General features: G+C 43.6%; 1 pseudogene; it reads right to left on the bottom strand.

Moving 5' to 3' along the window:
• Positions 1-249: 249 nt before the first annotated feature.
• LOC144102348 (plancitoxin-1-like) overlaps positions 250-25,775 on the bottom strand; it is a 39,410-nt pseudogene continuing 13,884 nt past the window's right edge.

The raw sequence follows: 25,775 nt of genomic DNA, 5'->3' as shown, positions 1-25,775 counted from the left end.
CACACTGGATTAGATATCCATCTTTCTACTGCAAAATTTAAATTTTGCTCTTCAAGGTTTCAAAAAGGCGATGACAGTTCATTTACAAATTCCAGAAGTGTGTTTTTCATGGTATGAACATTTTATTTGACAAACCAAGATTTATTCCTTTACTCGCGGCCCAAGTATAACGCACATAATGATTCTAAGATTTGGGAATCGTTCATAAATGTCATTTACACGGAGGCCTCTTTTGCTCTACGGCTTTACTTCTCAGTGTTCACTTCTCCTCTTTTTCATTATTGCATGTGCTTCTTTGGGTGATGCTTTTCCTGAAGAGCTCTGCCAAAGATATGTCGATGATGCAAGTGATTTCACCGCCCCTTTTCATTTGAGAAAGCTGAGAGAGAGAAAAGAACGGCATGTGTAATGTCAGTATGTACAGAAATGTTTTAAATTCTGGCTGAATGTTGCGAATTCAGGAAGTATCGCATACTGTTAGTAGAAGACGGCCGCATAATGCATAGATTCTTGTAGGGGGGCTTATATGGTTCCAAGCACAAGTGTTTAGACTCATCATTTTAACGCAGTATAATAAAATTCAAAGATTGCTTTAATGTAATGCGAATATCATAAGTTGTGCGGTTCGCAGAAATATAAAGGAAGCTATCCGCCGGAGAAAGCTATCTGGCGCAGAAACATGCGGCGCAGAAACATCCAACGGAGATATGCTTGTTGAAAAATTGAGTTTTTTATCATTGAACGGCTTTTAAAGAAATAAACGTGTTACTTTGCTTTTAAAAGTGGGCAACGACATGAAATATTTCCTCACAGCGTACCCAAAATCTTGAAAGCAAGAAGCAGAAATGTTTTACTGCATATGCAGCAAAAAAACTCATGTATTACAAGCAGTTATCCTCAACGTTTGCCTTAGTAGTAACGTGCACCGACATTGATTTAACATTAATCGTCACTGAGGTCGCTTTAAAGTAGTAAGTGTGTATCGCTATGTATCACTCCACAGCATTAGTTAGGAATCCGCGTTGTTCCTCAAGCATCGTTATTTTCTTTGATGCTCTGATGCACAAGATGAAACGTCAGAAGGCGGAAGCTTTCCGGCTTGCTTTCTAAAGAAGAAGCTTTTTCTTGTCCATGAACGCTCTATGCAATAGTTAGTCTTAATATTTTAAACGTCTAACGCATTGCACATCATCTCTGAAGAGGCTCTGACATTCCCGTGGCCAATGACGATGTCATCATGTATACCGCATGACAGTCCTCAAGAGAGTGATTTTCTTAGACTTGCAGCTCAAATCAATCAAGCTGGTAATGAAACCAACCGTATCTTGGCATCTGCACGGCTGCGTCGCTACGCACTCTCAAAACGGGAATTTCGCCCGAAAGAAGACGCCAAAGTCCGCAATAGTGTACTTTGACTAAGGTGCTTTAATGAAGAATATTTCTTTGATCAACAACTGCCACGGCAAAGGCGCACAGATCTGTCTGCATCATACGCCGCCACTTTCATCCACAGTGAACATTAGGAAATGCATGAGTGTTTACTTCCACCAAGCAGCGTTTATTTTAGATAGAATGTTCACGTCGAAAATCCTTAAAATCTCGTTCCACGGACTCCCAGGAAAAATGGTTTCAGCATGTGCCGCAAGAAACCCGAAATGTTCGCCGCCAGCTCTCCATATTCGCTAAACTGCGAATACATAGTCTCTGTACCTGCTCCTGATGCTTCAGCATTCAATCGAGACATGATCAACCAATCACCCGCTTCTAGACAACAGCACGTGCGCATGAAACGAGTCTGCTTCCTTCAACATCCCGAAACTGGTAAGAAGGCGATATGTATGCTTTCTCTGGAATACGGGATTTAACGCCCGAAAGTGATATAAGCGATACGAGGGATGCCGCAGAAGAAGAGTCCGAAAATTTCGACTGACTGGCAATTATCAAAGTGCATTTATATAGTAAAGCACACAGGCGCCTTTTGTGTTTCGCAAACATCGAACCGTGGCCGCCATCGCAATGCGCCTAGCATTTACTGTGCTTAGGCTAAAGCTTTTGTTTTCGCTCTCTTTCTATTCTATGTGGTCACGACAAAATCATCATCATGAACAACCTAACTACGCCCACTGCAGGACTAAGGCTTCTTGTATATCTCTATTAAACTCTGTCCTGCGCTAGCCGCAGCCACGCAATCCCCGCAGACTTGCAGATCTCATCTGACCACCTGACTTTCTGCCGCCCCTGCTACACTTGCCTCCACTTGAAACCCAGTCTGCTAGCTCTAAAGACTCTCGTTGATCTTTCCTTCACACTACATGTCCTGCTGAAGCACGTTTTGTTTCATGATTTAACCTAGTATGTCATTAACCAGACTAACTTATTTGGCCCACTCTGCTCTTATTTGTCTTATGACTAGCTGCCGTGGTGGCTCAGTAACTATGGCGCTCGGCGGCTGACCCCAAAGACGCGTGTTCGATCCCGGCCGCAACGGTGGAATTTCGACGGAGGCGAAATGCTAGGCGCCTGTGTACTGTGTGATGTCAGTGCACTTTAACGAACCTCAGAAATCTGAAATTTCCGGAGCCCTTCACTACGGTTTTTCTCATAGCCTGAGTTGCATTGGGGTGTTAAACCCCATAAACCATAAACCATCTTATGAAGCAGTCTTAACATTGAACAGAAATAAGTTGTGAGATTTATTATGCAAGTTGCTATATTTGATCCGCGATGCAGTGCAGCCTTCAGGGCATTCACTACTATTTTCAGATAAAAAAATCGATGTAGTTCATTTGCGTTTTCGAGGCTGATGAACTCAACAGTAGCCCTAAGAGAACTGAGGTTTGTACCGGTCGAGCAAATGGGGTACGTTTTCCCCCTTGAGCAAGGCAGTCCTATTGGCGATGACCAAAGACCGCGCAGAACTCTGGAGGTAACAGAGCCATTTGTGCAAAAATCTACTCGGTGACTGCAAATAGAACACAGAAAATAATGTAACCTCTTTGAAAGCAGCTAATGTTACCTCGGCTCTCTCCCTAATGCCGGACGTGCAAAGGCGGAATGGAGGCTGACGCAGAACGGACTCCATAACAGGGCGGATAGTTGGCCGTTTCACGCTCGACGAAAAAAGTAAGGTGAATTCAAAATTACGGTGTTCAAAACGTTACGAAGAAAACTGAAGGTTTGTTCAACTGTAGGGGCAAGAGGAATAGTTTCTGGTTAGGAATGACATACTGGAACGAAGGAAGTAACAGACTTTTCTTGGAGGAGTAGTTACTCAAGATTAAACAAAATCATGTGAGAGGAATTACTTTCAAATGAACAAGTTTACTCACCTGTCAGGAACATAGCAGTAAGAAGGAAAGAAATAAAAGCACCAACTGAACCGAAACTATAGACGTAGTGGAAGATTCCCATATGAAGGTGCTGCACCTCCCACCAGATTTAAGGATTTGCAGGAAACGCAACAAAACTAAATTTGTTATATATCCCCCGTAGAAAACAAATTTTCAGCGCGCACAATGGCAAAGAGTAAAAACTTATTTAAATGCGAAGCACTGCGTTCGAAGGTGACGCTTAAAAATACATTCAACGGCTAACGTAAACCTCTGTCCACCTAAGAAGCATTTAAATAATGCAAGGAAAAGCCTACTCAGTGAATGAGTGCCAGAGATACAAGCCGTGCAAAAAAGATATAGACCGGAGTAAGCGAGCCCCCACATTTATCGCGTAGTTAACAAATTGTTGGGGCAAATGAAGATTACTACCTCCAATAAAAAGCGCAATCCAACACTGCTTGATCACTCAGTACTTCGTAAAGCCATAAAGCCACGTTTCTGAACAGGATCCTTCCACATTATGCCAAAACGGCCGGACTACTCTAAGAAACTCGAATTCAGGTATATACATAACCACACTGGAGTTCCTCCCAAGAAAAGGTGGTTACAGCGAAAATTATCCCAATCACTACATAAACTGATATTCCAGTCGCCCATGCTGCGCACGCAATGAACGCTGCAACGGGGTATTTTCGGTACTGGCGTTTTGAAGAGCGGAACAATGACACTAGTAGCCGTGAACACGGGCTCTGGCTTCTACAGTAAAGAACATCTAGGACTGGCTGAATTGGAAGTGGTAACGCATCAGTCAATAAGCTTGAGTATTATTAAAATGTTCACTGGGTTTTTACCTTTGTTTTAGGCGAATTGAGGACAAAGCAGAATAAGTCCTAAATTCTGATGCGAAACAGTGGTAGAAAATGTGGATTGGGGAGTGGAATGTATGTATCATTAACGCCGCTACAATCAAGCGTTGAGCGTCATCAGCGTGAAACTGGTGTCAACCTTGACGCCATCGAATTGGGAAACTTGACCAAAACAGGTAACGTTGTATCAAGTAAGCTGCTATGTCCTCTCAGTAGATGTGTTCCGTCAGGACGTACTCACCATGCGGTTCAGAGATGAGAAGCAGAAAACTCCCTTGTGTCGTGTCACGTACCACTTGCTGTGGTCCTCACGACTTGAGAACACTGCATATCCTTCCGTGGTTCTGACGCCTATGACGGTGACATCAGTAACGCTGTAGCTGCGTGAGCAGTGCTTGTTTTGTGCTCCACCAGCTCCATTTTTCCACGACTGGACCGTGATGCTGTCGTTCATCTGGTGACCGAGTTCCTGCGTGTAAATATCTGCACAAAAGTATTTGAAAAAGTTTTTTTTTCACACAACGCAATAAATCATGCGGAATGAGCATCGTCCTTGAGCATAATCCACGTGTACCAGCACAAGGAAACCAAGGATTTTAAAAGATTGAAGAGTCCTACCCGAGCCACACCTACTTAGAGCCGTTAGACGTCGATTAGTGAAGTCCGGAGACTTTTTTTACCTCTTATATAAACTAATTAACAATGAGTAATAAGCTATCTTGAACACGTACACTCAGAGATGAAATGCCAATGCTTATAATACGAGAATTTTAACATCAAACGACTGCAGTGTTTGCTCGTATGTGCGCTCTACGTAGTGCATTTTGCGGGATCTGGAAGAAAATGCACGAAGCTGAAGTGAAAGCGAAGCTACCGTGCGGCCAGTAAAAAAAAATCGTAATGATTTTTCTCAGCGCTGTCGCGACTGACCTTGAACTTTGTGTGCATGTGCACTCGTTAGCGCCAGGTTTAGGATAAACACCTCTTCTCTTGATCTTCAGGTACATATTTCTTGCTAATTGTTGGGCCTGCCGTCCGAGCGTATTAATTCGAATTTCTAATTTGTTCGTATTACTCGCTCTTTCCTAGCAACATTTCCTTCCCCTTGGTGACCAATATGTTTCCTTAGACGTAAACATTAATCAGCCGCCTTCTTTACATGCTGGAGTTGGTTCTTCATTCTTTACCATAAGTGAGTAATACGGTGCACAAGAATAGAAACTTTCAAGTCCATCATATAGCAGAGAGACATGGTGGATACATATAACAAATGTAACCATATTCAGGCAAGAATTCTGTCGACGCACGGTATATAGGAAAAAGTGAAAACGAAAAAGTATAAAAATGCCAAAGCTAAAGGGTTGAAACGTGTACTACTGGACGTGCTCCTACATCGCAAAGTAACTTGTGACGCTTATCTTGGCTGAAAAAATGGGAACATAATTCGCTAAATTTCTGGTCTATTAGCCACCCAAACATACTGATACAGTTTTGACTGATGTGAAGTTGTGTTTGGTATAAAAAAAATTCAAGAATCCGCAGCTAGTAAATTGGCTTTACAGCGCACGGCAACAGACGTCCAGTGAATGGTTTTCTATTTTATGGTATGGCATTTAGGATATGGTATGGTATGTTGTGTTTCGGTACGTCATCTGTTGTTTTTCGCATCGAAGGAACACATGGGCCATGAAGAACACCGTAGTGGAAGACGGCTGATTATTTAGAGCCTCTGGAACTCTTTGTCGTTCCCTGCCATCCCATGTGATGTGGACGTTTTAGAATTTTTTTTCGTTCGAAATGCGGCCGCGGCTGCCAAAATATGACCTCGAAAATCTAGTGTCAGCAGCACAGTGCCAAATCCACTGAGCCCCACAATGTGCCATCCGATGAATGACCGGTTCAAGTTGCTCTCATAATCAAATGGCACCCGTACAGAGCTTACCGCTTAAGTTATAGACTGTCAGATGGTCCTCAATCGGCTAACTGTCTGCCCAGCGTGCGAGCGGTGTCATCTGAACAAAAGAAACCAGTATTTTAAGATGCGCCTGAAAAATTTCTGGCTGCCGCTTTTCCCTTCGTATATTCTATATTAACGCATCTTGCACCAGTCTTTAAGCTTGGTGAAAGCTTTAGGTACCGGGCTCTCACTGGACTACCCGAAAATATTTTCTTAAAATTGTTGCTATAGCAACGCACACATTTTACAGAGGGAACAGCGATCAGGTGCTTTGGGCACATGTTTCTGTAAGCAGAGGCCTATGATTAAGCAAGGAAGTGATTACTTTTGGTTTATTTGAACCTGATTACATATGCCGAAAAGTGAAATATCCGATGAGGATAACACCAGTATTTAAGCATGATGACGATAAAGAAAGCATTAAACACCGCAGATTGTGGCTGCCTCCATTTATGATTTAACCACAGCCCGTTTCAACGCTGTAATTTTACTCCATACTGCATTTCCTTTGGCACTGATAGGGGTTTGTTATTCGACATTATGAGCCTTCTAGTCTATATAAACCACAGGTATTGCTTCTTCTCTTTGAGGTATGCCTGCAATCTGGTTTCATTCGCTTAGCAGCAGTTACTTTTTTATTTCGAAGCTCAAGTAAGCATGACTATTGAGAAATCACTGCATAAAATGCAAAATATTGTTCTGCACTACACAGCTTTTGGCCATCGTGGAGGCGTTGCAATCGCCATGATGAGTTTTTTTTCCTATTCGTCAGCAAGAAGTCCACTTTGTGTGGCTTGGGATTCCTTTTGGGGAATCGCTTGTGGATTACTTCCCAGAAAACCGCAATTATTTTTGCCCATCCTGGTGCATTTGTCTGGTACGCATTAGCCGCCTGAACTATGATATGAATGGCTGACAAACACGTTAGATAAATGGAGTTGTGAAAAGAAGTCCGAGTATTTTTGGAGACATTTTTAAATTTTCTTTTTTGCGAGAACAGAATCAATAATGATATTGCCAGATAATGCGCCTTTTTCCAGCGTGCCACAATGAGGATACTAAACTTACAGGTTTTAACTGAAGCTAACATGCGCACCATGAAAACCCTATCGACCGTAAGTTTTAAAACCGTGGTGACTGTGGGCTTGCTCGTCTTCTATAGTTTATTTGGGATATATTAAGCAACACAGATGAAAGGTATGAAGACTTCTGATCTTTCTAATGTGGGTTATTCATTTGCTACTTTCTCAACTATGATTAGATAAAAACTAGGCTATCCATAGCTGGCACTTTCCCCCTCTGCATCAAGCAGCGTACAAGCACATGAGACGCACAAGCACAGCCACGAAACGTGTGCTTTTTTTCGCAACTCTGTAACCGACATAATGTAATTACCTTTTTCAATGAATCTCTGTTTACCTTTGAAACTAAAGTCATTTTGCAAACAATTTTTCGAGTAGACATCAGTGCGGATCGTTTTGTCATAGATTCGTGTTATCATTTTCGACATGATTTAAAAACAGGTATTAGTCACAGTAAGAAGGCGGGCCGGGTTTCGATAAAGGCGGAGAAAAATAACTTTGTGGTTATTTTTCTCCGCCCAGAGCTCAGAAGCAGAAATGCTCCGGTAATCACACTGTCGCACAATACGCTCGTGACGTACACCTGCGGGTATCGCGGCACAATCATTGGTACAAATTATCGTGCAGGCAGCGCGGTCACAAGATAGGTTGTCTGTTCCTGGCGTGAGGACACAAGAAAAATCGAGACGCTGAACCCGAAGTCTCCGATATCTGCGCGGCACAGGAATACAAGATTTCAAATGAAAAGCAGTGAGGTGTGTCTGATAAGTTCCAAACACAGGGTGTTCAGGAAGCCTGTCACTAATTTGGAACTAATCTACCGTAACAAGATATAACCGATTGGCGCCTGATTGCGATTAGAGCTGCAGCATACATTATTAATAGCCATATAAGTTTTAAATACGTCAAAAACATGATCACACTCACAGATGTGGCTCGAGAAATTGCCGCTCGGGGTCATGTGACATTCTTTGCTATGCCCGAGTTAGAGCAGCGAAGTGGCGAGGGTCGGGCAGCACTGCAAACAATAATTTAAGCAGATGATGCTTAGCGATCCCATAGCACTTCCGGTCATACATTTCGAACGATAATGTGGAACCTTTGTCAAAAGTTCAGAGGCCAGAGGATGTGCTTGTGAACCGCACCGTGTGGCTCACAAGGCATCCCAAGGCTTCCATGTCTGCTGAAGGTGAGATTTGTTGTCTTTCTTCTTCCAAACAGTACAACTTCCCCGAATACTGGAGGAGCCCCGGTACGCGGGTTAGTACTAAACCGCCTGAGCTCTAAAACTATTCACGAAGACAGTACATGTTAAACTCAAAATATCCGGTTCAGGACAGAATGACAGGACGAAAACGAGGTGACAATGAGCTAGCTTGCAAGAAAGCAACGTTAGATGTGCAAATATAATCAAGAACGCTTTCTCCTTTACACACAGAACAACAAATGCATACAGAAACTTCTGAATGCATGGCTTCACTTGATGCGCCGCATACCAGACTCGCCATTATACGTCGTGTTCTTCATTTCTGAAAGCATATCAGGAAGGGGCTCCTAGTTTCTAGTGTAGTACTGAGCACTGCATGTCACTTACCGATCGTATTGGCGGATTTGAGATGCGTCGACATGCAGAAGAAAACTTCCCGTTTTCTTTTCCACTCTTCTGGTATGCGTAGCCATTCTTAACGTTCGCCACGAACCTGGGCACGCTGTGCTGCAACCACACTGTGCCCCCCATTTTTCTCTCATTTCCAGCCATCAGGATTCCTGTTCCAGGGACCAAAACATTGCACTTCACTACTCACATCGTAAAAGGCAAATATGCGCAAAAAAGCCGACACTGGACAGTTTATTATAATTGGTTGACATTCATTAATATATACCATCTTCTGGTGGCAACCGTGAGAACAAAACCCATGCCTAGAAATCTACGTTAATTCTCTTAACATTCTATGAGTAACAACAAAAGTAAACAGTGGGCCTTTCATCCATGAGCTGCCGACACCATTACTAATTCTTTGCCGTAACAGCTATTAAAGTTAGTCCGTATGAACCCCGTTTTCTTTGCTAGCACCTCTCCGTTTGGGTGTCGTTTAGAAGGCAGCACAAAAATACGTACGAGGGACAGGGGAGAGGACACAAAAAGACGTTCACGCAGTCTTGCTTAGGGGGCTGCATTGAACAAAATGTCAGGCCCCGACTATATAAAAAATTGCTCGCATTGACGACGACGTGTGCACGGAATGCGGTTATGTTTAGCGCCTTAGAACGAACTCAGAATGAACAGCGCGCCGCAGGGGAAGGATTTCTCGTAAACAGTTTACACTGCAACAACCAACACTTAGTTTGGTCGAATATATTGGCTTCGTTCAGAAACGCACTGCGAGACTGGCTCTGGCACAGGAAGAAAAAGCAGGACAAAGGCTGAGTTGATATTAAAGTTTTTTCAAGCGCGCACGGAATGTTGAGGGAAAAAAACACAGCGCAAAAAAGGTAACTGAGAAAAACGGACGCCCACAGCTCTAATTTCTAACAATGATTTATTGCAGAAAGGAAGGGTGGTTTTTTTACCATCCTATCAGAGTTGCACCATCAGTGCATTGCACAAGCAAAAATATATCACCCAGATACGCAAGCTCAGCTGGCAACAGCGCAACAGAATGGCTACCTATACAGTCATTTTTGAAAAGTGCTATTCACTCCGCCTTAATTACAGGGTGCGTCCGGAAAGTAATATTAAATGAAAAGTAATTTTCTTTCGCGCTGGAAAGTAATATTCTTTTGCGCTCGGAGGACCTTTCTTCTCAATCTCTCGAGCACAGACACGTAGCAGAGAGCGTTGATTGTTTGCCCTTGGGGTACGAATTCTTTTGTGAACCACACTCTTGGCGTCAAAATAGAAAATTAGCATTGTTCTCACTATCGACTTGCTCATTATTGCCTTCTTGGGTGAAGGGGACTCTGAGGTGCACCATTCTGAACTTTGGCGCTTCGGCTCAAGGAAGCAGTAAAATAGCCATGATTCGCCGCCGCTAATGACTCCAAAAAATCAGGCTCCATTTGCTCGCGTTCCAAATGTTCGCTCGCGATCACCACTCAGTTGTGTTTGTGGTCGTCAGTCAGCATTTCGTGGACCAGCTTTGCACACACTTTCTGCATGTCCAAATTGTGCCTTACGATGTCGTGCACGGTGATTTTCAAAATATTGAGTCTCTACTATCATCCGCAACACTCATTTGATGATCGATGTTCAAAAAATTACGGGCACGAGACACATTTTCGTCACTTTTTGCTCGTTGATGGCCGTCCAGAGCGAGATTCATCATCGACGTCTTCCCGGCCCACCTTAAACGCCTTAAACCACCTTGAAGCTTGAAAATGTGACAAAGCAGAATTCCCATAGCCTTGCTGAATCATTTGGTAGGTGTCGGCTAGTCTCTTATCGAGTTTGGCACATAACTTTATCTCGTACCGTTGTTCGCGGGCGGTTGCCATCCTACGTCGTGACACGGCACTGTCAGTAGGCCCACGGAAACAGCAATCTTGACGGTTCCAGAGCTTGGAGCAGACAGCGCTAGGCAGGGATGAGGAGCTGAACGCACCCCCCCCCCCCCCCCCAATCTAACTCAGCCAATCCATGCGCGGTAGGGCCGACAGTATCGCCCGAAGATAATTGCATTACTTTCCGGACACACCCAGTATTTCACGTGTTAGCCGCTTTGTGTGCACATTTAACACCTCACAGTCAGCCTGGTGTGCTATTTTAGAGACATACACGAGGCCTGTTGCTTGACATATCATGAGGCTATCGATTCAAAATAGAGTTTAGTTCGCTATACTCCGTTCCATACATCAGGTGCAGCGCTGTGAAAGGTACGGTAGTAGTCCGGACGGGAAAATAAAGGGAGGCGTGTTACTCCGCGCTTGTTTTGTGGCAGAGTAGTCTAAGGCATGAAAAAGGTACAGTGCGACGTCAGCAGTAAGAGCCCATTTGATCAAGTTCATGACAAATGTGTCATGTAGTAAGCCTGTAGACAAAGGATTCACTATGTTTCGCTCACCACAAGGAACGCACTACTTTTTGGTTGCGGATGCAGGCAGCGCAAACCAGTGCTCTAGCTTTGACAGCGTTGCATCGGATGTATGAAACGGAGTATAGGTTTGAGAACACGTGGAGTATTGGTCAGGCATTACTGGATGCTATTGTGTTCTTTCCACTTTTCTTCATGTCTGCTGATGCGATATTTCTTTGCCTGTTCGAATCAAGTTAACTCGTGATTTCAGCGCTAACTTAGAGCTTGCTTTCTGCGGTTGTGCCTTCAGGGCTGTGAGTCCGTCCAATTTACAACACATAATATACCGAGTCCTTAGTGCTTCGTGAATTTTGAAAACAAAAATTAAAATAATCGGATATGCTCTACATTCTATGCTGAGTCAGCCAACAGATGAAAAAGGCCTTCATATAGACACGCAAAATACATAAATGACTTAGCTCGGTCATTAAGTGGTCAAGATCAACGTTTCCATGTGCCTACTGGCAGTGCTGTGTCAAGACGTGCGATGACATCCACGCGCTAACAACGGTACGCGATTAAGTTCTGTGCTAAACTCTATAAGATACTAGCCGACACCTACTAACTGATCCAGCAAGCCTACGGGAATTCTGCTTTGTCACATTCCCAAGCTGCAATAGATCTCATATCTTGCCGTGTTTGCTCGGGCGGTTAATTTCACATCCCAAGAGATGCCTGTACAATCTCCACACGTGACTGCTCAAGCGTACTTCATAGGCTTGAATCCCGCTGATGGCATATGGCTGTTTTTTTTCTCGGACATTCTGTAAAATTACCTGCTATACTTGAAACGTGTGGGTTCTGCAAATCTCTCTTGAACCAGCATAGACGCAAGGTACTGAATGATTTTTTTTTCCTGCGCTGATTTCAGTGACCGTTATCTTGTTTCCTATAACAATAAGGTTTCTAATCCGCGGTGCCTGGGGTTTGTTCCTACATTTGAAAGCAAATTGGACCCGTTTGAGAAAACGCGAGGAGGTTTTGATGGCTGTAATGTTTTCCGCCGGTTGGAAAAGCATGTCAAATTTGTTGTTTCTTGCGGACATATATAATGCATCGACGATAGCGTCTAATATATCTTCAGCACGTGAATGCTTTTTGCATAGAACACTGCACCCGTTATGACTTGAACGACAGGAATGAGAACACTTCTCATGTTAACACCGATGCCCTGTATTACCTTGCAGAACGACACCAATCAAAGCAGCGCGGGCTCTAGCATTACCTAGACGATGCTATGACAGTAGTTCCCGGACAGGACGGTCTGGGGAGGACTCGAGCAGGCCATGCACTCTCTGTTACTGATGGTAATTCCCAAGACTCAGTCTCGTTGTTCAAAGACATACAAGCCACGCCCCAGAAGAGTTTAAAGCTTGCAAAAGGCGCTCGCGAAGACTCAAAGAACCAAGCCACAGCGGAACACTAAACCTCAGCCTTCCCAAACACATGGAACGTGGGGTGGGCAGCATTGTCCGCCGCTGCATGGCCAATTGACGCAAGACTAAGAATGCTATGTTAATAGTCTGCTGGGAATTCCAACTTGCACGTACTACTATGTATTAAATCTTAACACGCACACCTTTAAGAGCCCGGGCATTGAAGCCACCATGCACATTAAAATCCATACCAAGGGACTCATACTTCAAAACGTACTGATCTGGCTCTTCCACCACCAGGACCCAGTCGTGCCACCCGTCCCTCCTGGCTTATTACGCCTGAGATGGCTTATTACAACCGAGATAGCAGAGCTGCGGACGGTGCCAACGCTGATGGCGCGAAACTCAAAATATAGCTAAGAGGAAATGGTCGATGACGTAATGCAACTCTAAAATCCTTACCAGTCTATATGCACGACAGTAGCTAAATATTTGGCTGTAGTAATAGAGGAGACAGTCAAATAACAAGCTGTTAATGAAAACTGATGACCCCGAAAGCAAGAGTGAGAGAAAGATGAACGCAAAGGCAGGAACAGTAACCAGGCTACGCCCAGTATAGTATATATGCTACCCTACACGTGGGAAGAGGAACGGAGGAAGAGATGGAAAGGGCAGAGAGGAAAGGGAGCAAAACTTGTAATATTGTGCGGGACTGGAGATTTATTTGGCATTTCCCGGTCGTGAGCAAGTGACATTTTCTTTGAAAGAGACTCCACGAGGCAATGAAAAATTGGAGGCGACTCTAAAGCTGCTATGCCTGTAGATGCAGAATTCGTCATTCCCAGTTTTACATTCATCGGCGTCGCTGGGACTCCTTATGCCACTCCTGGCGCATTAGTGCCGCGGTTAAGCGATGCGCCAGTGTCCTGCAATGGCAGATGCTGCCACCGGTGGGGCTTAAAGCGACCCAGGTTGCTTTTCCCGAGCAACCACTGGCGCCCAATTAGTAATTTAACGGCAACCTCTCATGGGGGTCAGTTCCCATCCTAAACAGTGTAAATGCGCTTCGCTGTTCATGTAGTTGCTGAAATATTGCGGAACAAAATATAATGTAATGATAACTGTGACTTAGCAAATTATCTAGGGCCACTGCTGGCAGGTAAAGCGAAACCAACGTTTTGCCCTTCGATGATTTTGCGCAGTACAAAGTCTCTTGTTATAGAGAATTTAAAACAAAAAGCTTCATACGGTGCCAATAGTCACTGCGCGAATTATACAGAATGAATATTGCTGAGCAACAAAAGTTGAGAATACATTAGTGGAATGCAAGACTTAACACATACCTTTGGTGTGTCCTCCTCTTGTTCCCTTAAATCCTTCCGGATGTTGGTCGTTGTAGACCGCATATGCAACATCCTGAAGAAGTAGCTGCTTAGAGTTCGGTATTTCCTGTTGTTGATAACAAGGCTTGAGCAAGTGGCACGCACGCTCGTGAAGTACAGTGCCTAAGCTTCTAGGTATTAGGACACTGAACTTCCGCTTAATAATAATGATAATATTAATTGGTTTTTGGGGAAAGGAAATGGCGCAGTATCTCTCTCATATATCGTTGGACACCTGAACCGCGCCGTAAGGAAAGGGAGAAAGGAGGGAGTGACAGAAGAAAGGAAGTGAGATATGCCGTAGTGGAGGGCTCCGGAATAATTTCGACCACCTGGGGATCTTTAACGTGCACTGACATCGCACAGCACAGGGAGCCTTAGCGTTTTTCTTCCATAAAAACGCAGCCGCCACGGTCGGGTTCGTACCCGGAAACTCAGGATCAGCAGCCAAGATTAAGAAACTTATTTCATGATGAGTATGGTAAATTGCTTAGGGTAATCCCCCAAAGTGGAGTAGGTTTGTAATAAGAGTAATTACTCATTGGTATCCACCCAAGCGCAGTCATACGGAACACAGCAAAGCTATACAGGTTTCTGAGAAACATTAAAGAGAAATGGTTCCTGGTCCAAGTTCGAACACGGCGCCACCACTCACTGGAGCAGCTGCTCTACCAGCTGAGCTAACCGGGAAGGCAACCCAATGAGTAATTACTACCCGATTACAAAGCTAATCTACCTTGAGGGATTCCCCAAAACCTTTCACAAGCACTGCTCCCACTCCGAGTCACTGATCAATTCTCTCTTGCCCTACCATAAGCTTAATTGCGTCCCGGTTATCACAGTTGGTAGAGCGACTGCTCCGGTGAAACGATGGTCCCGGGTTCTAACCCCACACCAAGATGAATTTTCCTTTAACTACGAAGTTTCTGAGAAAGCTGTATACCATTTGCTTATTATGCCTGTGCTTTGGTGAATGAACATAATTACTCTCTCCTTACATGAGAGGGGAATTGAATGTTCAAAATGTGCTAGAAATGGCGTGCAAAATATCTTTTTCAGGAGCAGTATTATTGTAGTGGCCACAGATTACATAACAGTGGTTCCGTGGTTCCAGGTGGAGGGCTCGAAATTAGCAATGGTCTCTCAATTAATTGGCAAATTAACGTTGTATGTAAGCTTTGAATTGAAATAAATTTCTGCTCGACCCACCCAGACGTGGGCTATAAGGCATGGCGTAAGACAAGTCTTGTGGGATAAATTTCAATCGTCTCTACCTCTTTGATGCGCATGAAACCCTCGTCGTCTCTAGCTTTTGCAGCTGGGCTCCATTAGCAGGAACCATCAAGCCAACAGCCAACCACCCCGTAGTGGCTAATAGAATGCCCGTTTGTTCAATCACTACCTGAATCCGGGTGAAAACGAGAATGTTTTGCCGGTTTTATATTAACAGCAGACTTCTTTGAACTTAAAAGACTTTGGCAGCGAAGTTTTTAATGACTATGACTCGAATACGTTTATCTCCTGCAAACGTTTATAGCGCGACACAAAGTACTTCAGCGCTACCGAATCGAAGGTGCCATCTACGGGATTATTAGTTCTTGGTGAAGCTGTTTTTCATTTTCAATAATCGATTAACTAGTTCAGATGATATACAAAAAATTGTGGCTGTTGTCAGTAATTGGCCAATCTGCTGGCGATCAGCGCATATTTTAAAACACTGAAAGCCTTACATGGATTTATTTAGCCTGCACACCGCAACAAGCTATATTTGGCTCAATGAACCACCGTAAAGTAGAATAGACTAAGGATATTACTTCGACGCAAATGTGACCGTGCAACGAATATTTTGGCCGCCATAGAAGCACTCCCTAATATTACGTGAGGGCGGTACTGCACTGTACCTTGGCAGCGATTTTTTTTTGTGCCCGCAATAAAATATTCCCCGGGTCAGAGATTATTTGAAGGGCATAAATTTAAGCGGTACACAGGAAGCCACAGGATTTACTTCCATAGTTGCATTCTGGACCAGATGCCAAGTCGGCAAGCCACTCTTTGCATACTACATTTCGAATTTTAGATCTCGGCTTGTGATCTAATGGGGAATGTGCAAGAGTTCTTGTTCTCATCAAAGGCTTTACTCAGCTCTAAAGATGAATATTCGCCTGCAACATGTTTAGGGCGCCCAGTAGAGTTAGGTGACCGTGAACTTTTTTGTATTATCCGTCGATGTGTTCTAAGAGTACGTGTTGTAAGCATACAGGTTCCTTAAGAGCAGGCTGACAGAACATCATATTAACGCGCAAAATGCAGTCAGAAGTCACCACGACCTCCTTTGCAGTACTAGCAAGTCGAGGAGTGCGGTCGCGTGGCGAAATTATAGAGGCGCGGAAAAACAGAAGCCTGGGTAACCTGTTCTAGCGCCTTGTATATAGCGCTATCAATAACGGGATGCGGATATCTGTTTCTGATGATCTAGTAGGGGAAATTGGATCAGATTGTCATCTTATGTTTCCTGAAGTAAGTTTTTTTTTGTTTATTCTCGGCCGACGCTTTTGCGCTCGTTTTGTTTTAAGTGGTTCTTCTCCCAATTTTTCTTCTTTTTGAGCCGAGTTTACATTTTGCTCATTGTTTACTTATCACTAGGCTTTTACCCTCCTTTAAGCATAAATTTTGTTTCTTATCGCTTTTAATGTACTGACACCATTTATGAAGGCGACCCCAAATGTTACGTTCTGCCCCCAAATTTTGGTGCTCTCTGAGCAAGAAAACACTTTTCTGTTTTCTTGTTCCTATTTAGCTGTAATACGAGTATATGCAACCGATTAGCCCGACGTTCCACCCTTGCCAGTGTGGTATTTGCTAGGCATAGTTTTTTGTATGCTAATGACGTACACAGAAACGTTAACTCGTATATTTTTGGGCAATCGCATATAATTCCATGAGCACGCATTTATTATAAATTATAGTTAGCGTTGAAACACAACTCTAATTTTCTACATATTCCCTGAAAACATTTGTTACGCATCTGCCCGCTTATTTATCACTGACTGATAGCTCACACGCAGCAAGGACTGGTGCGTTCTGTCCGCACTCCTTACTAGAGCGCCGTGGGAAGGAAACATTCAAATGCTCATTAACAATTTTTTGTAGGAGAGAACCATCCTATGTCTTTTTAGCAGAGATTTGGTGCGGCACGTTGAAAAAGTGACTGAGTACACTCCTCACGAGTTCATAAAGCGAAAAACTTCACTACGCCAGCATTTGGAACAGTCAGCGGGGCCGCAACTTTGACCTTGAATGTAGCTAGAGGTCAAGCAAGAAAATGACACCTGTCTCACATATCTCGGTGGAGACCAGAACCGCGCCGTAAGCGAAGGAAAATGAACGTTGGTTTTAAGAAAAGGAAATGACGCGTGTCTCACATTGCACCATTTCTTTTCCCCAAAAACCAACTTCTTTTTTAATTTGGCTTTCTGAAATTATCTTCTGGGTGTGTGCGTCGTTCAGAACCGAATTTCGTTCCATATCTCAACAAACAACGAGCAATATAACTGTTTTAAATGTCACCGAAGTTATATTAAATATATGCTGTCTTGTGTGAGCGCCTTTAATGTCGTTTCAAAGAGAGCAAGTTGTGTAACGATTTGAAAAATTCCTACTACTCTGTTTTTGTCAGTATGGCTATCTATGGAAACCGCCAGTTGCTCGACCACAAAGGTAGCCAGGGAGGTGAAGCTTTTTGTTTTCGACCAAGGTTAGCCAGAGCTAAACCACCAGCATTTCTTTTAGTCATTGATGTCTCTTAAATTAGAAACCTTCAGCGCATTTTGCTTTCTATCAGCACACTTCGAAATATCTAGTACACGATATAAATAAACTTCAAAAGCTTCGCCCTAGGTGCCGAACTCAAGTGATCTGACACAGCGCTGAATTTTCTGGAAGGAATATTCCAACGTTAGGAGATAGATGCTCTGCATTACATGCAAACAGCAGCCATGAATAAGATAGTGTAGCAGGAAACACTAGCCTGTTCGCTCTTATAGATTGGTTCAAGTGTCTTCGCCACGGAGTTATTTGGGGTGTCGTAGATGCTACGATTCAACAACATCCATTTGTTGATCCTAGCTTTGTTGTCGTGGTACACCATTTGCTCACCATTAAGAGACATGAATTCTGCGCTTGTCGGCCTAGTTTTTGGTAACTTGTACAGGACAAACCTGAAAAAGAAGATAAGGGTGTTATATCACTCCACGTGAGTCCTTGCGCTTCTATGCGGCTGTCGGTATATTGCGAATAAATGTGCGTGCCTCTCACGGCTGTCGGCATTCTCTGAATAAATTCGCTGCGATGTTCTGTTATACAGGGGTAGGTGTTCATGCATAGACACGACAAGGCTAGTAGCGGTCGTGCCCCATTTTTTATGCCAAGTGTTGTTCGAAGAACATTTTTGAAAAACGGAATCGCATGTGACTAAGAATATTGACCGAAAACTGAATCGAATAGCGATCGTGCCGTTGTACGAATGTTCGCTTTTTGTCGTGGATATTCGCCACAAAACAAAGAGCGACGCTCTGTCGGACGGGCAGTGCATGGTACATTGCTTTCTATTGTGGAGGTGCAGCTACAACAGTGGAATGCCTCTGTGCTCACCTTCCATCGGAGGTTGCCACCATGCATGCTATAGAAGATTAATTTTGCCCTGTTGATGATCGGCAAACGACTAAGTCCACTCCTAGCTATGTGATGGAGCCGCGAAAAGAGAAACAAAACTCCACGTTCAGGAATGGTTACAGGGATTGCAAAACCTGGCGAACCCTGAGCGTGCCCAAATCCCAGACACCTGAAAAGAGAGCTATGAACACCGCTACACGAATGAACAGCTTTAGTGGCTCTGCTTCTTCATTATCAGGCAAACAAATCGAGGCAGTATGTTTTGCGGTGTTGTTGAGAGCATTGTTTCGAAACAGTTGTCGAATTGAAAGGCTTTTCTATGTAGCAGTTATTCGAAAACTGTTCAGGCAGTTGGAACAATGTTCGGAAAGTTTCTAACAATTTATAACTGCGCTGTTTTATTCTATGAGCGTATCAAATAAGGAAATGTTTGATAGAGAATTTACAAACATCAATTTATCGCACATCAAAACGATGGCGTAACTTACGGCATGGTTCAAGGCAATAGAGACCAAAGCGTCACCACAGGCACCGAAAAAATGCTAGTTTGTGTGTTTCGTTCTTTTGATATTCTTATCATGCGAGGTTTAAAAAAAACGCATGAGTCGATGAAATTGCATAACCAGGCCTTGGCTGCGGCCTGATCTCGATGGAGAGAACCAACAGTGCACTCCCTGACCAGAAGGATTTGGCTACCCTGGTATAATAGTTCGCACAACCTTCTAAGAACAAATCAATTAACCCTCGGTCCTCAGTCTCCAGCTGCTTCGCAGCAGCTAACCAAGGTGGCGGTCAGACATGCGACGCAGCGGAGGGTGCTAGATTCTCTGGCTCCGGAGAGGCCTCCATTGGAAACTGAACCTGGCAACGTTTAACGCTAGAACCTTATCCAGTGAGGCTAGCCTATCAGTCCTGTTCGAGGAACTAGCGAGTATTAAATGGGATGTCCTAGGGCTCAGTGAGGTTAGGACGACAGATCAGGCGTATACAGTACTAAAAGGCGAGCACGTACTGTGCTGTCATGGATTAGCGGACAGACGAAAACTAGGTGTCGGATTCCTTATCAATCTGTATATAGCAGGCAACATAGAGGAGTTTCATAGTATTAACGAGAGGGTTGCAGCTGTTGTAAATAGGCTTAATAAGACGTGCAAACTGAAGGTGGTGCATGCCTACGCGCCTACGTTCAGTCATGATCACCAGACAGCTCAAAGCTTCTATAAAACGTGGAATCGGCAATGAACAAAGTAAAATCACAGTACACTTCACTGAGAGGCAAATTCAATGCGACGGTATACAAGAAGCAGGCCGAAGGCGTGGCGGCAGACGACTCTGGCATAGGCTCCAGGAATAGCCGGGGGGAGTTATTAGTAGAGTTCGGAGACGGAAGTAGTTTATTAAACATCACTACCTTCTTCCGCAAACACGAGGGCAGGAACTGGACGAGGAAGAACCCCAATGGCGAGAATAAATTTAAATAGACTTCATACTCTGCTCTAAACCTGGCATCGTTCAGGATGTGGGCGTCCCCGGAAATGTGAGTTGTGTCAACTATAAATGGGGAGGTCTGGAATTAGCTTAGATATAAAGAGGGAACGGAAGGAACTAGTGAAGCGGAAGCACATTAACGAGTTAGCTCGAAGAGGGAAAGTATAGAAATTCAGGATTTTGCTGCAGAACAGATATTTGGTTTTAACCGAGGAAGGTGATCTGGATGTTCAAAAAATTAACGATAATCTCACAACTGTCTTTACGAAGTGCGCCGTAGGAGTAGGCGGTAGTATGGTTCCATAGGATACCGGCAAGCTATCTCAGGACACGAAATATGTGATTGGGAAACTTCAAAACATGAGAGCGTCTTACTGTACAGACAGAGCAGAAATAGCAGAGCTATTGAAGGTAATAAATAAGCGCAACGTAGCCGACACAGGGAAGTTTAATATGGAGAGAATTGAGCATTCTGTAAACAATCGACGTAAGCTAAAAACAGTGAACAGAGAACTGGACATAGTGAAAAACCAGATGCATACATTAAGAGACAAAAAGTTGGTTTAGCTTAAATTATAGGGGTTTAACGTCCCAAAGCGACTCAGGATATGAGGGATGCCGTGGTGAAAAGCTCCGGAAATTTCGACCACCTAGGGTTCTTTAAAAGGCCAATGTTATTAGCAATATGGATAAGATAGTTAAAGCAGCCGAAAAGTTCTACACAAGTCTATACAGTAGCCAATGTAACAAGAAAGTTAATAAGAGACACAGTAGCGCACAGCGATGGAACATCGCACCAGTGAAGAAAGGTTAAGCAAGCAAAGGGAAAATCAGCTGGTGAGGATCAGGTAACAGAAGATCTCTTCATGAACGGATCAGAGATTGTGCTAGGAAATCTAGCCACCCTGTATAGGCATTGCCTTATGACTTCAACCGTACCAGAAGCTTGAAAAAATGCCAGCATTATTTTAATTCACCAGAAAGGAGACGCTCAAGACTTCCGAAATCACAGACCGATCAGCTTATTGTCCGTTGCCTACAAGGTATTTACTAAGGTAATTGCTAATGGAGTCAGGGCAATTTTATACTTTAACTTACCAAATGATCAGGCAGATTTTCGTAATTGGTACTCAACAATAGATCATATTCACAGTATCAATCACGTAGTTAAAAAATTCGCAGACTGTAATCAACTTCCATATAAATCCTTTATAGATTACGAGAAGGTAATTGACTCAGCCGAAACTTCAACAGGCATTATGAAATCAGGGTGTGAAAGAGCCTTATGTAAAAATACTGGAAGATATCGGCAACCACAGCATACCAGCCATAGTTTTCCATTATTTCAACACAACAATTTGAATAAGAAAATGTATCAGGCAGAGAGACTCAATCTCGCCAATGCTAGTCGTCGCCTGTTTACAGGAGGTATTCCGAAGTCTGGAATGGGAACAGTTGGGGATCAAAGTTAAAGAAGATAACCTAACTAATTTGCGATTCCCAGGGGATATTGTCTTGATGAGTCACTCAGGAGGTGAACTGAAAAGCATGATCATTGAGTTAGACAGGCAGAGCAGAATGTTGGGAGGAGAAATTAACATGCAGAACACTAATGTAATGTTGATCAGTTTAGCAAGAGAACAGCAGTCCACAACAGGCAGCGAGGTGCTGTAAAGGGTAAAGGAATAGGCCTAGTTAGAGCAGGTAGTGATAGCTGATCCAGATCATCAGAGGGAAATAATTAGAGAAAATATATGCCAGGTTCTCTCATATTTGAATGGAAGTTTACCAATATTCCTGAAGAGAAAAGTATACAACAGCTGTATCGTAACGATACTCACATAATGGGCAGAAACTAGGGTATAACCAAAAAGGTTCCGCTAAGTTAAGGACAACGCAGCAAGCAATGGAAAGAAAAATGATAGGTGTAACGTTAAGAGACCGGAATCGGACGGAGTGGGTGAGGGAACAAATGCGGGTTAATGAGATCCTAGTCGAAATCAAGAGGAAGAAATTGGAGTGGGCCGGGCATGCAATGCGAAGGCAAGATAACAGCCACTTCGTAAGGGCAATGGAGTGGATTCCAAGAGAAGGCAAGCGTAGCAGGGTGCGGCAGAAGGTTAGGTGGGCGGATGAGATCAGGAAGTTTGCAGGCATGGGGTGGGCGCAGCTGGGAAAGGACCGGGTTAATTGGAGAGGCATGGGAGGGGCCTCTGCCCTGCAGTGGGCACAGTCAGGCTGATGATGATGACGATGATGGTGACCAACCGAGTTGCGCACAGTGCATTATAAAGGCTTGTGTCATTGACGTCCATTCAAGAGCGTCTTAAGCAAACTGCGCCCCCAGCCCGCCCCATATCGCCGGTGACATTAGCAATCATTGTAAATTTCGCGCATAATGCTGCTTCAAATTGTTTCACTCGTTAGGAATTGCAATCTCATAGGACTTCACGGTTATGAAGCACTTGAGTGCGCCTGCACGAAAGGAGCTTCGTACCAAGAGTTCGAATTCAGAGTGGGTGATGCCAGATGCAGCTAGACTCCGTTAAATCGCGCTTCAAATAAACTTGAACCACAGCTATCAGGCTGTCTGAAGCATCAACCTTAGCACCGCTACCTGCGTTTTTCTCAGTGAAATGAAATGTTTTGCCGTGGTTGAATGCACTGGTAGCTCATCTCTGCTTGAGGAACTTCTGTTCAGATTTATGGAATGGCGAAACAGTTCAATTAATTACCGTCATATAGGATGGACGTCAAAATTTGTTTTGTTTTTTCTGGTTTATTCTAATATCTACAGCATCCTAAAATACGATTTACTGCAGGCAGGAGAGCAAAGAAATGAGATAACGGTTGTATAGTGCAACAATTAAACACAACTCAATCAGTATAAATATTAAATCTTTCACAAAGCATTGGCGCGAAAACTGCATATAAATGCGGCAAAACAAAATAAGAGAAATTTACAGCGTATTGACTAAAAAAGAGAGATAAAAATACAGTTGTCTAGGCATGGAGAAAAAAAAATCTGGAAAAAGCGTTCCCTAGCACTTAAACAGAATCATTACTAGAACATTTCTAGAATGGTATCGTAGCGCGGAGAAAGTCTATTCTGAGGAATTGTTCCAATAATGGACACTTTTTGGATAAAGCGACTTTTCAAATATTTTTATTCGACGCCTGTATTCACGCGCCTTTAAAGATTGATCAACTCGAGTGGAGCATTACGTTGGAAGAAATATATATGGTTCGTTCCTCAACAGCATTGCACCTGTTAAAATATTGCGCGATTGCTTTAGGCACCGTTATTTACGTCTTTTGTTGCGAAAAGAGTCATTCGGCATTTATTTTATGTAAGAGAAGATTTATGCGAAGTTCTAGGTTGAGGACCCCAATCTTACTTGAAGTTTTTTGAACGCGCTCTAATTCTGGCTCAAGCCGTATTCTGCGCCTCACATGAGCACTCATAGAATTTAATACACAGTGCCGCATGCTTCTTTTTCTTAATATATTATTAATTCCTCCACCTTCACGTAAGCTCGACTCGATGAGGCCGAAAGGTTGATCCAGAAAGCGAAGTGCAGTCACCATAGTAATGTGAGCAGTGCAAACTATGTAGGAAATTTACTGGCACATGATCCATGATGCAGAAGCCTACCCACGCTTCTCTGCAGCACTAATTGTTTAGCTGTTTTGTTTTCAGTACAATTCATGATTATTTTTCTGATACTTACTAATGATAAGACATTTATCGCTTTGGTCTGTGATCCACAAATATATTGCCGCCAAAACTCGGTGGGGCGCACATCTAAACAAGGTGTAGAAACCTGCTTATGAATAAGAAAATAGCTGAGTCTAAGAAAATCTTAGCACCTATTCGATGGTCTTGCATATATATTCATCACTCTTCAGTACCATATCTATAGTGTATCTTGGCGCCTAAGAACGCCCGTCATGAACGACGCAAGACGCTTGACTCATCAATCATGACGTGGCGCAAGTGATTTTCATCGTTCTTTACGCGTGCAGGTCGTCTTATTTACCGGTAGAAAGATGACGAGCACTATAAAACAAGAACCTTGCATGAGTCGATTCTCCGCCACCGTTATGCAGTAATATAGTCGATTTTCACGAAATCGATGTCACGCTGCGCTTGCGCCGCACACTATTCCTATTGTTGAGACAAACAAATCTGAACAAGCTTCCCTTGTCAAAGTCAGAACGGCTTGTCATTTTTATTTTGTTGCGCGCCCTTTATTTTTATCTTTTAAAAAGAATTCAGCAAGCGCGTAACGTTGTGTGGTCCGCTGTCTGATTTGTGCGCCGGCATACTTATTCATCGATGTCATAATTTTGCTAAAAAAATGCACGTTAAAATGTAATTTCTTAAAAAAAAACGCCAACCAAAAAGCTGAGAAACATACTACACCTCGGAACCCACTCGGTTCTTTCATGAGGTATGAATGGGAAGAGTTGCAGCTTGCTTATTTAAGTTGTCGTGTAGTCATTCGTTGGTTAACTTGACGGGGACTGTGCAGGTAAGAGGGGGAGGGGTTCCTAGAGAGCGGTTAACATTTTCCCGCGTCTGCTAATATGTCATGACTCAAGTACGAGCCTTCTGAACGGCCGCGGCTAGGTCTCCAGCATAGTGGTCCTGTCGAGGTCAGTCTTTTGGTTTCATGTCTCGCAGTGTTCCGCCACCACGTATCGATCTCTGTAATTTGTGGGACGTCCAGTTGTTTGATCCCTCTAACCAGACAAGCCTTAGTCGAATGCTTTCTTTTGAATCTATACAGCAATAGGATTTTACATAAATATTTGCGCAATATCGAGACCGAAACGCCGCTAAGGGTCAATGTATGGGTATTTAGGTGTAAGCATTCATAGAAAGCGTGAAAACAGGGTGTTTTCCGTGAAGTGAAACTCTTGCAGAAACATAGTAACGCGGTTGTTATCAGGAATTGAGCCTATAATTCTAAAAAGAGCAATTAGCCTAGTCAAAAACAGCCCACGTAAAAATGCGGCGCTGTTTATCATGGAACATCCCTGAGCACCCATTACTTTAACTTCAAACAAACTTGACTGCGAAGAGTGTTGGCTAGTTTCTTTGAAGGTTGTGTCATTCATCGGTTGTGCGATAGTGTTCATAGTTTTCAGCGCACGTCAAATGCCTACCGCTCTTCTGTCTCGCAAGGCGTTTTTAAACCCCAGATATCGATTTTTTCCTTGTCAGCTTAAATTTCTTTCGCACCCTGTTGTAGCGGGCGAAAAAAGGTAGGAAAGGGCTTCGGGATCCTTAGAGGCCCTGCATTGACGTCGCGCTCGAAGTACGACACTTGCTGAAAAGGGTCTGAAGATCTTGCCTTTAAATGAAGAGGCAAGCAAGAAAGAACGCAATGTGGAGGGGTCCTGGGAAGAGAGGTGCGATCAAGATGCAATACGTGGACGTCGAGTAGTAGCAAAGTCAGGGTAACGTGGAAGTGGTGGATCAGGGCGTCGGGTTAACTCGAGACCAATGCTACGCTCCCAGGTGCTACGGTGCTTTAGTGGT

The sequence above is a fragment of the Amblyomma americanum genome, chromosome 8 (genome assembly GCF_052857255.1).
Source record: "Amblyomma americanum isolate KBUSLIRL-KWMA chromosome 8, ASM5285725v1, whole genome shotgun sequence".
Lineage (NCBI taxonomy): Eukaryota > Metazoa > Arthropoda > Arachnida > Ixodida > Ixodidae > Amblyomma > Amblyomma americanum.
The sequence above is the reverse complement of the archived record's forward strand: the minus strand, read 5'-3'. Positions and strand labels throughout refer to the sequence as shown.